General features: G+C 41.5%; 1 long non-coding RNA gene across 1 annotated transcript in view; it reads left to right on the top strand.

Moving 5' to 3' along the window:
* LOC113612118 (uncharacterized) overlaps positions 1 to 14,767 on the top strand; it is a 148,146-nt gene that overhangs the window by 63,889 nt on the left and 69,490 nt on the right. The window contains exon 3 of the long non-coding RNA XR_003429731.1: positions 1,982 to 2,060. This is a non-coding gene — a long non-coding RNA (uncharacterized LOC113612118). The remainder of the gene's footprint in view (positions 1 to 1,981; positions 2,061 to 14,767) is intronic.

The following is a 14,767-nucleotide window of genomic DNA, read 5'->3' as shown; positions in this document are numbered from 1 at the left end:
GAGCATTGTGCTTCCTTCAGAGATTTTATTCCCCCAAGAAACTTTCATCCCTAATCAACCCACCCAAATCTTGGTTTTCAGAATTCTGTTCACACTTATACCCTCAACCTCAAAAAGAGCATTAGTTTATGACTTGGTGTACTCTGATTATTACAATTTGCAAGTCTTAGAGCCACTAGAGTGTGAATTTCTATGTGTAAATATTACATCATTTACGTCTTATTTCTTTTTAATTTTTATTGAAATGTGGTTGATTTACAATGTTGTGTTAGTTTCATATGTACAGCAAAGTGATTCAGTTATATATATATATATATATATAAATTCTTTTTTTAATAGTCTCTTCCATTATAGGTTATTACAAGATATTGAATATAGTTCCCTGTGCTATACAGTAGGTCCTTGTTGATTATCTGTTTTATTTATAGTCCTGTGTATATTTTAATCCCAAATTCCTAATTTATCCCTCCCCCCCTTCCCTTTCGGTAATCATAAACTTGTTTTCTATTTCTGTGAGTCTATTTTGTAAATAAGTTCATTTGTATCATTGTTTTTAGATTCTACAATATAAGTTATAGCACCTACCTCAGGGCTGGGCACACAGCTTCTATAAAGGATGAACTACTTGTTTTTCCAACTTTCTTTTCCCCAAGTTACTGACTAAAGGGCACTTTGACCCCCTAATTTTCTGAAATCTAATCCATCATAAAGTTCCTCTGTTTTACCTTGAAAATAAAGTCTCAAATCTGCCCACTTCTCTCTCTCTCTCCCTCCCTCCCTCCCTCCCTCCCTCCCTCTCTCTCTCTCTCTCTCTCTCTCTCTCCTCTCCTCTCACAGCTAAATCTCACCTACAGCCCTTCAAAAGCCTCTTTGCTCCCACTTCAGCCATAGCTTTCCACTAATCCACACAGCCAGAAAAATTCATTTTTTAAAAAATAAATTTATTTTATTTTATTTATTTTTGGCTGCGTTGGGTCTTCGTTGCTGCACGCGGGCTTTCTCTAGTTGCAGCGAGCAGGGGCTACTCTCCATTGCGGTGCGCGAGCTTCTCATTGTGGTGGCTTCTCTTGTTGTGGAGCACGGGCTCTAGGTGCACGGGCTTCAGTAGTTGTGGCACATGGGCTCAGTAGTTGTGGCACACGGGCTTAGTTGCTCCGCGGCATGTGGGACCCTCCAAGACCAGGGATCGAACCCATATCCCTTGCATTAGCAGGCGGATTCTTTTTTTTTTCTTGCTGTACGCAGGCCTCTCACTGTTGTGGCCTCTCCCTCTCTTTTTTTGCTGTATGCGGGCCTCTCCCTTGTGGCCTCATTGCGGAGCACAGGCTCCGGACGCGCAGGCTCAGCGGCCATGGCTCACGGGCCCCGCCGCTCCGCGGCATGTGGGATCTTTCCGGACCGGGGCACGAACCCACTTCCCCTGCATCGGCAGGCGGACTCTCAACCACTGCATCACCAGGGAAGCTCTAGGCAGATTCTTAACCACTGCGCCACCCAGGAAGTCCCCAGAAAAATTCAGTTTTAAAAATCCACTTATGCCTGCTTTCTACTTAGAATCCTTAAGTGACTTCATTACACTTTGAATAAATTCCCAGTGCCCAACAGTGGCCTCCGAGGCCATGTATGATGTAGCCCCCACCAGTGTCTCCAACCTCACATCATGGGCCACTCTCCCTGCTTCCCCTCCTCAGCGACGTGGCCTCCGTGTATGGTCAAATCACCCGAGATGGCTGTTCTCTCGCGCTCTGTACATCCCCTGCCTGACCAGCAGCTGCTTCACCTACACCTGCTCACATGACTGACCTTCCTACATACTTGCCCCTGCCCCAGCTGGTGATTGTTCTAACTTTAAATCAGAATATCTCCACCCATTAGCTTATCAAAGGGATGATAAGGAGCGCCTCTGCTGGTTTCCCTGGTAACCAATAAGCCAACCTGATGTCAATTCCCCCTATAATTGGCTACCTCCCCCTCCCCCAAGGAGCGAAGCCTGCCGCCACGTCCTGTTCGCTGCCTGCTGCACACGGTGGGGTGTCATTCCAGGACCTTGCTTCAGACAGGTAAGCTCCCCCCATCCATGAAGCCATTGATGTCTCTGTCACTGACTCCAGGCTCTTTCTTTGGTCTTGAGGATGGGCAAGCACAGGCCTTGCTGGCCTGCTGTGGTACGGCCTAACATTTGGTGGGGCAGCCAAGAGACCCAGGAAACTCCCGTGAGCGCCAAGCTGTCAGAGAAACCAGGCCGGGGGATGGAAAGTTGCAGGGGCCCAACCACGATAGCACGTGGGGCCTGAAAGTTGTGGGTGTGATCCCGGGGTGGCCGTCCACTGATGTGGGACCTGAAAATTGTGGGAGGTAATCCCTGAAGTTCCAGGGGTGATCCGGGGGAGGCGTCCACTAGTGTATGGGGCCCTGGGGTGGATGATGAATGGGGGCCGCCAAGAGAGTCCAGAGAACTCTATATAGACACCCCAAGGCTGTTGAGATATTGGCCGCTGCTACCGTGGGGAAAAAAAGTTCAGTAATAAGCTGGTGGCCACAACTGTGGGCTGACTGTTGCCTTTTATATTAAGAAAGGCCACAGAGGGTGAGCTAACAGCAGAGGCGAAGGTCAACTTGAATGCTAGGCCACCAGGCTGTTTCTTTTAGAGTCAGGCCTTCCCCTCTCCAGGGGGGTGGCTCTGGGTTTGCGAAAGCCAGGGGTGGCCTTACCCTCCTTATAACTGGATGGGGCACTGCTGCCACCGACTCTTCTCTCCATTGACCCGGTAAGTGCTTGGCTCCAAAATTTGCCCACATCCTGGCAAATGACAGCATACTAGGCATCTTATTCACGGTACTCTTTGGCTGCTGGTGTCTGTATTGTATTTGTGGTATCTGGTTGCAGTACCCCCAACATACCTGACCCCAGGGATATGCAGAAGAAGGGTGGACCAAGACTGTATCTGTCGGTTGTGCAGGGTGTGTAGGGGTGGAGTTCATGGTCAGGCCACTCAAGATGACGGTTCTCTTGCTCGCTGTACATGCCCTGCCCGACCAGCGCCTCCTTCACCCTACTAAGCACATGACTGACCTTCCTACATACTTGCCCCTGCCCCGGCCAGTGATTGTTCTAACTTTAGATCAGAACATCTCCACCAGGATAGTTTATCAAAGCGGTGGTGAAGGGCGTGCTCCTCTGCTGGTTTCCCTGGTAACTGATGAGCCAACCTGATGTCAATTCTCCCTATAATTGGAAACCTCCCCCTCCCCCCAGGAGCAAAGCCTGCCACCACATCCTGCTGCCATCCGCTGCACACAGCGGGGTGTCACTCCAGGACCTTGCTTATAACATGTAAGCTCCCCCATCCATTAAACTGTTGATGTCTCTGTCGCTGATTCCGGGCTTTTTCTTCAGTCTTGAGGCTGGGCAGGTACAGGGCTTGTAGGCCTGTGGGGTGCAGCTCAACAAAGCTCCCCTGAGAGACCGCAGTCATGTGCCTCAGGGCCTTTGCGCGTGTTGTTCCCCTGCCCAAAGCATTCTTCCCTGGCACTCTGCGTAATCAGTTCCTTCTCTTCACATATAGAAGCATCTTGCTTTTTTCCCCCGAATTCCTTCTCTTTAGAGGGACTGTGTAAGCAATTCCATCTCTGTACCCTGTATATGGCCTTCATCTTACTTATCATGATGGGTAATTATTAGTTATTTTCTGGTTTATTGCTGTATTATTTCTCTTTTCCCTAGATTGTAAGACGCATGAAGCTAGGGACCATGTATGCTTTTTCCATCATTATGTACTCAGTACCTAGTACAACTGCCTGACACATAGAAGACACACAAATGAAATGTAACAAGTGAAATTGAGTACTGAGTATATGTCAGGTACTAGAAATACAAAGAAAATAATTCTAGGCCTCTGTCCCAAATCAGGGCTTCTCTCTGTCCCACCTCCTACTCCTGCATGAGAGCCAGTTTATGAGTACATTACTCCAGATAGGAAAATTCATAATTATACATATTTTGCACATAATCTGTGCAAAATGTTATGGACATTTTCAACAAACAGTGCTGGGAACACTGAATATCCATGTCAAAAGAGTAAAGTTGGACCCATACCTTACACCATATGCAAAAAATGTAATACGGATCAAAAATCGAAATATAAGAACTAAAATGATAAAATTCTTAGAAGAAAACATTGGGGAAAGGCTTCATGCCATCGGATTTGTTAATGACTTCTTGGATATGACACCAAAATCACAAGCAACAAAAGTAAAAATAGATAAATTTGACTACATCAAAATGTAAAACTTTCATGCATCAAAATATACTATCGGGCTTCCCTGGTGGCGCAGTGGTTGAGAGTCCGCCTGCTGATGCAGGGGACGTGGGTTCGTGCCCCAGTCCGGGAGGATCCCACATGCCGCGGAGCTGCTGGCCCCGTGAGCCATGGCCGCTGAGCCTGTGCTCCGCAACGGGAGAGGCCACAACAGTGAGAGGCCCACGTACCGCAAAAAAAAAAAAAACTATCAACAGGGTGAAAAGCCAATCCACAGAATGGGAGAGAATATTTACAAATCATGTATCTGATAAGAGATTAATATCCAGAATATATAAAAACTCCTACACCTAAAAGAAAGAAAGAAAAAGGAAGAAAAAAAAAACCACTTAAAACATAGGCAAAGGACTTGAGCAGACATTTCTCCAAAGAAAATATACAAATAGCCAATAAGTACATGAAAAGATACTCAACACCACTAATTATTAGGGAAATGTAAATCAAACTCACAATGAGATACCACTTGACACAAATTAGAATGGCTATTATTTTAAAAAAAAAACATAACCAGTGTTGGCAGGATACGGAGAAATTGGAACCCTTGTGCACTGTTGGTGGGAATGTAAAATGATGCAGCCGCTATGGAAAACAGTATGGCAGTTCCACAAAAAAATTAAAAATCGAATTATTGCATGATCCAGAAATTTCATTTCTGGGTGTATATCCAAAAGAATCAAAAGCAAAGACTTGAACAGACATTTGCACACCAACGTTAATTAGCAGCACTATTCATAATAGGCAAAAGGTAAAAGTAATGCAAGCGTCTATCAATAGATGAATGAATAAACAAAGTGTACGTATCAACATGCAATGAAATGTTATTCATCCTTGAAAAGGAAGCAAATGCTGACTCATGCTACAACATGGATGAATCTTGAGGACATTATGCCACGTGAAATAAGCCCATCACAAAAGCACAAATATTGTACGACTGCCGTGTATGTGGTCCCTAGAGTGGTCAAATTCATAGTGACAGAAAGTAGAGTGGTGACTGCTAAGGGCTGGGAGAAGGACAGATGGGGAGTTATTGATTAATGGGTATAGAGTTTCCATTTAGGAGGACTAAGAAGTGCTGGAGATGGACGGTGGTGATGGTGGCACACGTGTGAGTGTGCTTAATGCCACTCAACTGTGCATCAAAAAATGGTTAAAATGATAAAATTTATAACTATATTTTATCACAATAAAAATAGTTTAAAAAATGTTACGGTACTATAAAAGAGCAACTAGCTGGATTGGGAGGGATTCTGGTGAGGGAAACAAGGACTTCACAGAAGAGGTCACTTCTAAACAGAAAGAAGGGAAAAGATATTTCTGGACAAACGGAAGAGCATATACAAAGGAAAGTATGAGAGTGCAGGGTTTGTTCATGGGATGACAGTTTGGTGAAAGCTGGTATAAGCCTGAGCTGTAACCACCGAAAAATCCCAACAGCTCTGAATCAAAGACATTTTAAGTTACATTCTATTTACTTGAAACTTGACAGCCCGCGTATGTTGTGTTTGGTTATTCACCAGACTATGTAATAAGTCAGAAGACCCACTTTCCCCTTCCCGCTAGATTCCAGACAGCTTATTCAATTCAACAGTGAACTTGAAGGTGAGAATTTTGCCCAAGAACTAGAGAACCATGTTACAGAGATGCAACCTTTTCACCTCAAGTCTGAATCCAGATTTCAATATCTAAAAGCTAGAAGAAGAAGACCTGGTACCAGTACATTCCCAGAACCAAAACATCTAGCCTAATTTAAGCCTGGGAGAAGTTTTAATTCTCCGCCTTAAGGCACTTTCAAGAGTCATTAAAAATCTCATTTTACTTTGTTCTCACTAATCTAAAAAAATATTGTCTCAAGCCTAAGGTTAATGCTTTATCTTGCATGGTTAATTGTACAGGTCTGTTATAAGTAGCCAAATAAATCTCACCTGCTGTTGCCACTCTGACGATAGAGAATTGACTATGGTGAAGAGATGTGGAAATCATAACACTCTGTCAATATGATTCATCATGGGTTATGTCAAGGCCATAAAAGTGTGAAACAGTGTTTCCAGTGCCAAAAGCAATTGGATAGTAAGACCTAGGGAAAAACCTGCTTCAGTTCAGAAATGGATCAGGAAAATGCACACATCTTTCAGAGACCTGTTCGAAGGTCCAAGCTTCTCCCCTATGTGAACTCACCAAGATAAGGTTTCACCCACCAAAGGACCTAAATGAAGGAAGGAAGGAAGGAATGGTTTGAGGAATGGGTTTTAAACCAAAAAAGAGTCTGAGACAGTAGAACCTCTGTTGTCTGTTTCACTGCATTAAATACAGGTTAAATGCCTTCTGAGAAGGTAATTTGCACGCCTTCAAGTGAAACATAAAGGCATTTCTTCTGGACAAAAGAGTTGTCCGTTTTGATCATTTTTCTTCCTTTCGTATGTCATCTCACTTGACCCTGCTGTGTTCTTTTTTTCTCTACTCCATTATAATCTGCATGAGAACCTCACTTAGTTCAACACCCTCCACCCAGTGCCTTCAGGGAACGGAGGTCGCTTCTGTATTTTGGGTTTGGTTTTTCCCATAAGTATGTTGTAAAAACTATATTCTTCCTTCATATCAAAACCCATGCAGTTTCTTTTTTCTAATTTTAGTTTCCCTCAGTGAACAGCAACCTGCAATCAAAATTTTGGCAGATAAATATATTACAGGGCTTTTCCTTTTATGAGCGCGGCTGTTGAACTCGGGCATATAATATGGGAGGTTAAAGAACATTTTTCATGCCAACCATTAATCTCCTCCTCTTTGCTCCCATCACACTCCCATCTCCACCTCTATTACTGCATATACCAAGTCCAGTGTGTTCGGTAATGTATTATCTGCTCCATGAGGGTAAATTACTCTTTCATTCAACAAGCATTTATTGAGTGGCAGCTATAGACCAGGCACAAGACTATTGGTTGAAGATACAAAGAAAAATCAAATAGAGTCTCACTTCTCAAGGAACCCACTTTTCTCCTACTTCATCGTATGTACTGTCTATACATTTTGGTGGATTAAACTAAATCACTAGATAATGCCTCAGCTTGAAGGTACTAAGGGACTTTGGCCTCATTAAATAAGCAAATGTTTCTGTAATGCTCTCCGCATACATCACCACATGCTTGTTTCCTCTCAGAGGTTGCCAATAGCAAATATTCAAGGAACTGTGGCCCCAAAGGTGGCAGAGGACAGGAAGGGAAAGGTCTATCCAGGCAGTACAGGAGGTGAAGGAAGATCCTGGGGAACGTGGACAGCAGGAATTGATCATGTCCTTCTGCATCTATGTCTGTAGTAAAGGACAGCTTTGGATGGCTCTGCATCACACAGGGTTTGGGGTTTTTTTAATTGATGTATAGTTGATTTATAATGTTGTGCTACTTTCTGCTGTACAGCAAATGACTCAGTTATACACATATATACATTCTTTTTTATGTTCTTTTCCATTGTGGTTTATCATGGGATATTGAATATAGTTCTCTGCATTATACAGTAGGACCTTGTTGTTTATCCATTCTGTATATAAAAGCTTACATCTGCTAACCCCAGCCTCCCACTCCATCCCTCCCCCAACCTCCTCTGTTTTCTATGTCTGTGATTATGTTTCTGTTTCACAGATAGGTTCATTTGTGTCATATTTTAGATTCCACATATAAGTGGTATCATATGGTATTTATCTTTCTCTTTCTGACTTCACTTGGTATGACAATCTCTAGATCCATCCATGGTGCTTCAAATGGCATTATTTTGTTCTTATTTATGGCTGAGTAGTGTTCCATTGTATATATTTACCACATCTTCTTTATCCACTCCTCTGTCGATGGACATTTAGGTTGCTTCCATGTCTCAACTATTATATTGATGAACAGTGCTGCTGTGAACATTGGGGTGCATGTATCTTTTCAAATTATGGTTTTCTCTGGATATATGCCCAGGAGTGGGATTGCTGGACCATATGGTAGTTCTATTTTTAGCTTTCTGAGGAACCTCCGTACTGTTTTCCATAGTGACTGCACCAACTTAAATTTGCATCAACAGTGTAGGAGGGTTCCCTTTTCTCCACACCCTCTCCAGCATTTGTTAGTTGTAGACTTTTTAATGATGGCCATTCTGACCAGTGTGAGGTGGTAACTTGTTCACACAGGATTTTTCTACTTTTTGAACTTGACCAACCTTAGAATCCAAAGAAGCTAAAGTTGAACTCATAATTCAAACTTTTCACAAAGTTTGGGCAAGTCATCAACTAAATGCTTCTTTATGTCTTCATGTGGTGACCTGTGATCTGACATACCACAGACATAGGTATCTAGACTGAGATGAAGAAAGAGACTGTCTAAGTGGTAAGGCCCCCCTGACCAAGTAATATCACGACAGATAATCTATGGATTAGGAGACTTAGACTCTCCACAGGCCTCTTAAAGTTTATTTACATTCTTGGTTATGTTATAGATTAAACCAAGTTCATTTTTTCATGAGTTTCTATTTAGGAAATCCTTAAAATTAGTTAGAAAATAATAACGTTCATCATTAAGTTAACAGTTATTGAGCGCCATTCCATGCCAGGCCCTGTGTTGCGTGCTGCAGGCACAGAGGTAAATATGACACCTTCTCAAGAAGCTTCCAGTCCAGAGAAGGGACAAACAGTTAAGTAAACATGCTGAGGGGGGCCAGATTTTTCATCCCCCTTTGACTCACAATTGCTCGAGTCACATGTGTCTTCCTTAGAACTGAAAGAGAGTATTTGCTAACTTGATTGCCTAACCTTTTGAGATACAAATTAGAAAAATAGGGAGAAAGAAGAAACAGGAAAGGAAACGGTAGCAGGGGATGAAGGGAATAAAGAGGCTAAATCAGACGGCTGAAAGGGAAAGTATGAAGCAGAGAGATAAAGAGAAAAGTCACAGGAAACTAAAGCTGAAGAGAGCATTTTGGAGGCTGGTATGTAAGCAACTCTGGAATATAAGAGTTTATCATGTGGAGAGTAAGAAAACAGAAGAATGGAGAAAATAATTCTGAGAACAGTTGTTCTGAGGTAGGAGTGGAATCTCCTTTGTTGTTTGGTTGAGAGAGAAAAAGAATATATTATGAAATCATTTTGAGCCAGCCAGGCCAGGCTTCTTTATGTGTGATTCTTTACAGAGACTGAGCCACATGGAGCCCCAACGTTTAGAGTGCATTTGAAATACAGGCTCTATAATGGGACTGCGTAAATGAGCATGACCGCTGAGTTTCACAGTTTGGGAACACCAACATTATTTAGCTAAGAAGAACTTTTCTCAGGATGAAGTGTTCTAATGGGTGATTTATTTCAATGTAACATTATCTTGCATTGCCAGTGAAAGCTCCAGGAAAGCAGGTGATGTATGAATGGTTGAGTGGCATTAAAAAAAAAAAAAGCAAGGTAGGTATTCAATAGTAAAAAGGTGGAAAACAGATGGAAAATGGAGAACAGAGCAGAAATTCAACAGCTGAATAGTGTTGGAGGAGGTAGGGAAGGACACAGGCAGTATGTGGGCCTATGAGCTGATATTTGTCATCCTCAGTTCTATAGAATACTGCAATCCTGCTGACACTTGTTTGATTTTCTTTTTTGATAAAGAATAGGTGACTTTAAAGAAAAACGGAGCTGGAGGAAGCAGGCTCCCTGACTTCAGACTATACTACAAAGCTACAGTAATCAACACAGTATGGTACTGGCACAAAAACAGAAATATAGATCAATGGAACAGGATAGAAAGCCCAGAGATAAACCCATGCACATATGGTCACCTTATCTTTCATAAAGGAGGCAAAAATATACAATGGAGAAAAGACAGCCTCCTCAATAAGTGGTGCTGGGAATACTGGACAGCTACATGTAAAAAAATGAAATTAGAACATACCCTAATACCATACAGGAAAATAAACTCAAAATGGATTAAAGACCTAAATGTAAGGCCAGACATTATAAAACTCTTAGAGGAAAACATAGGCAGAACACTCTATGACATAAATCACAGCAAGATCCTTTTTGACCCACCTACTAGAGAAATGGAAATAAAAACAAAAATAAACAAGTGGGACCTAATGAAACTTAAAAGTTTTGCACAGCAAAGGAAACTGTAAACAAGACAAAAAGACAACCCTCAGAATGGGAGAAAATATTTGCAAACCAAGCAACTGACAAAGTATTAATCTCCAAAATTTACCATCAGCTCATGCAGCTCAATATCAAACAAACAACCCAATCCAAAAATGGATAGAAGACCTAAATAGATATTTCTCCAAAGAAGACATACAGATTGCTAACAAACACATGAAAGGATGCTCAACATCATTAATCATTAGAAAAATGCAAATCAAAACTACAATGAGGTATCACCTCACACCAGTCAGAATGGCCATCATCAAAAAATCTACAAACAGTATATGCTGGAGAGGGTGTGGAGAAAAGAGAACCCTCTTGCACTGTTGGTGGGAATGTAAATTGATACAGCCACTATGGAGAACAGTATGGAGGTTCCATAAAAAACTAAAAATAGAGCTACCATATGACCCAGCAATCCCACTACTGGGCATATACCCTGAGAAAACCATAATTCAAAAAGAGTCATGTACCACAATGTTCATTGCAGTACTATTTACAATAACCAGGACATAGTAGCAACCTAAGTGTCCATCCAACAGATGCATGGATAAAGAAGATGTGGCACATATATACAATGGAATATTACTGCACCATAAAAAGAAACGAAATTGAGTTATTTGTAGTGAGGTGGATGGACCTAGAGTCTGTCATACAGAGTGAAGTAAGCCAGAAAGAGAAAAACAAATACCGTATGCTAACACATATATATGGAATCTAAAAAAAAAAAAAAAAAAACAGGTTCTGTTGAACCTAGGGGTAGCACAGGAATAAAGACACAGACGTAGAGAGTAGACTTGAGGACATGGGGAGGGGGAACGTTAAGCTGGGATGAAGTGAGAGAGTAGCATCAACATATATACCCTACCAAATGTAAAATAGATAGGTAGCTGCGTAGCACAGGGAGATCAGCTCGGAGCTTTGTGTCCACCTAGAGGGGTGGGATAGGGAGGGTGGGAGGGAGACGCAAGAGGGAGGAGATATGGGGATGTATGTATATGTATAGCTGATTCACTTTGTTATACAGCAGAAACTAACACACCATTGTAAAGCAATTATACTCCAATAAAGATGTTTTAAAAAATTAAAAAGTAATAAAAAAATTAAGAAAAGAATAGGTGACTTTTAACCTATGACATTTAAAAAAAAATCTGTCATGTTTTCAACAAATACAGGAATTTTTTTTCCCTTTAGGAGAAAATATGTTTCTACCTCTGTTCCTTCCCTGGTGATACAATATTATAGGAGTAGATATTCTAGACCAAAAGCAAGTCAGCATGAAATATCATGGCATGTACAAGAGACTGCAAGTTGTTTTTGGAGCTATAACAGGAGATGAAGGACCATGTATGGAGCATTTACTCTGGGCCAGACTCCAGGATGAGCCCTTTACTTGTACCATTTCATAATCCTAATAACAATCCCAAAGTCGGTACTATTATAATCCCTATTTGATAAACTCAGAGGGATTAAATAACTGGCCCAAGATCACACAACTAGCAAACAACAGAATCAGGATTCAAATAAACAACTAAATTCCAGAGCCAATGTTCCCAATCATGGGACCTACTGCCCCCTCGTCTTGTACAGGAGGGTCTGAGCTCTGTCCTCTAGGTCTGTGCACCTCTAACTAGGGCATGTGTTCAAAGGTACATGAAGCCAGAAGATATATGTGGTCATTTGCCTAGTAAATCAATTGTACTCAAAGGTCTGGAAGGGAACATTCTCAGGTAAGAAAACGTTAAAAAGGAAGAATTTTAAAATATCTTCTAAGAAAAGAAAAACATATTGTGGGTTAATATGCAAATTTTTATGAATTATAAAGGTAAATCATGAGGTTTTTAAAAAATTTTTATTGGGGAATAGTTGATTTACAATGTTGTGTTAGCTTCAGGTGTACAGCAAAGCGAACCAGTTATACATATCCGTATTTCCACTCCTTTTTAGATTCTTTTCCCATTTAGGCCATTACAGAGTATTGAGTAGAGTTCCCTGTGCTATACAGTAGGTCCTTATTAGTTATCTATTTTATATATAGTAGTGTGTATGTGTCAATCTCAATTTTCTCATGCTTGTGGTCATTTTAGGCTATGCTCCCTTTCTTCCAGGCTTACCCATCTTCACTCTTTTTTTTAGGGCTTTCAAAAAGATTTTTGTGAAATATTGCTCTAGGCATGAGAGCCATGGAGAGTTTCAATAGCATTGTGTTCAAGTTTACATCGGAAAGCTTTTCCACAGGGAGGGAGGAACATGAGGAGAGAATCAGTCTTCACTGGTAGAGTAGAGCATGGATTTCAGGACACTGAGTAGAGCATGGATTTCAGGACACTGAGCTCATTTAGACAGAGTGAGTCTGAGGTGCCTGGGAACTTCCAAGTGGGCGTGTCTATGTGGACCATTGTATGTGGGTCTGGAACTCAGGTGAGATCTTCCACAAAAACCTTGTACCACCTTCTTGTACTACCAGCATTCACGGTGGGTTCCCACCTAGAGCTTAGAACAGTGTCTGTTACAGAGTAGGCATTTGAAAGCTCTTTGTTGAATGAAGGAAGTAGAAAAAAGAGTACATGTACTAATAATGTGTTTGATAAGAGATTCTGTTTATGCTAAATTACAAAAATATTCAGAATTAAAGGACCTTCTATATCTTTATGTGTGTTTATTAAATTCATAAACACTTTATAGGGTTCCTATGGTATAATGATATTTATCTCTCTAAGGAAACCACTTTCAAGAGCACAAAGCCTCCCTGTAGTACTACGGCATTATAGATAAAAGCTTTGGCTTTCAAAATGCCAATTGTTTGATATTCCTATAACGCAGAGATGTTACTAAAGGTAAATGTTCATAAAGAGCTTTTGAATAAACCCTTCCACCAGAGAATAGGAGCTGTGTTTTGTTTTGTCGTTTCTCTGAGAAGATTCTTGGCCGCCATCACCATGCGCTCTGCCAAAGTTTGGCTCTTCTAAAACAGCAAGTGGATATATACACACAATTTTTTTTTTTTCTTTTTTTTTTTTTTTGCGGTACGCGGGCCTCTCACTGTCGTGGCCTCTCCCGTTGCGGAGCACAGGCTCCGGACGCGCAGGCCCAGCGGCCATGGCTCACGGGCCCAGCCGCTCCGCGGCATGTGGGATCCTCCCAGACCGGGGCACGAACCCGTGTCCCCTGCATCGGCAGGCGGACTCCCAACCACTGCGCCACCAGGGAAGCCCCACACAATTTTTATATGTAGGATATACATATTATATACATGTGTATATATATGTGCATATGTATATGCTTAGATATAACTATATGTTATGCTTAGATATAACGCTATGTTATATTTGTATATATCACAGAGTACAATTTTTCCTGTTTTCCAGCCTGACCTGCACCATACAACAAATCATTTGAATGTTTATTTTGCCTCAGATTTTTTTCTCAGTGCCTTCATTACTTTTCAATTTTTTAAAAACTCTACAGCTACATTCTCTAAGAAATTTATTTGCTTCTGAGTTTCCTAGTTACAGCTTTATAGATTGCTAGGAGTTCTGGGACCTTTTGTTACTATGAGACTGAGTTCCAACTTTATGACTCACTTTCTGGAAATCAATTTTCTCGACCCAGAGTCCACTTAATTTCACCAGTCATGATAATTTTGAAATAAACTCTATATGTCCATAGATGGTACTTTAGAAACTATATTATCAGCTTGGGTTTACATTGAATTCCATTTTAATGTTCACATTGGATTTTATAGTATTTGCTTCCTCTAAGTGCACTTCTGGTGGGAAAATAAAATTTTATTTTGCAGTAAACTTCACATAAAATGATGCAGGTAGGGACTTCCCTGGTGGTGCAACGGTTAAGAATCCGCCTGCCAATGCAGGGGACATGGGTTTGAGCCCTGGTCTGGGAAGATCCCACGTGCCATGGAGCAACTAAGCCCATGCCACAACTACTGAGCCTGAGCTCTGTAGCCCATGATCCACAAGTACTGAGCCCACATGCCACAACTAATGAAGCCCATGCGCCTAGAGCCTGTGCTCCACGACAAGAGAAGCGACCGCAATGAGAAGCCTGTGCACCGCAATGAAGAGTAGCCCCTACTTGCCACAACTAGAGAAAGCCTGTGGGCAGCAACGAAGATCCAACGCAGCCAAAGATAAATAAATAAATTTATTTTTTTTAATGATGCAGGTATACGTATGGCTGAACATTGCTACTGTTAAGTCTTAGAGGCTTTAGTCTGCCTTTCCTTCTGTAACAGTCATTAAGTAGCTATGTGTGGTGAAGATAAACTAGCCTATCATGATTCCCCTCT

Source organism: Aethalodelphis obliquidens, unplaced genomic scaffold (genome assembly GCF_003676395.1).
Source record: "Aethalodelphis obliquidens isolate GAN/ISIS:26980383/991018 unplaced genomic scaffold, ASM367639v1 scaffold3, whole genome shotgun sequence".
Taxonomy (NCBI): Eukaryota; Metazoa; Chordata; class Mammalia; order Artiodactyla; family Delphinidae; genus Aethalodelphis; species Aethalodelphis obliquidens.
Note: the sequence above shows the minus strand (reverse complement) of the source record. Positions and strands in the feature narration are given on the sequence as shown.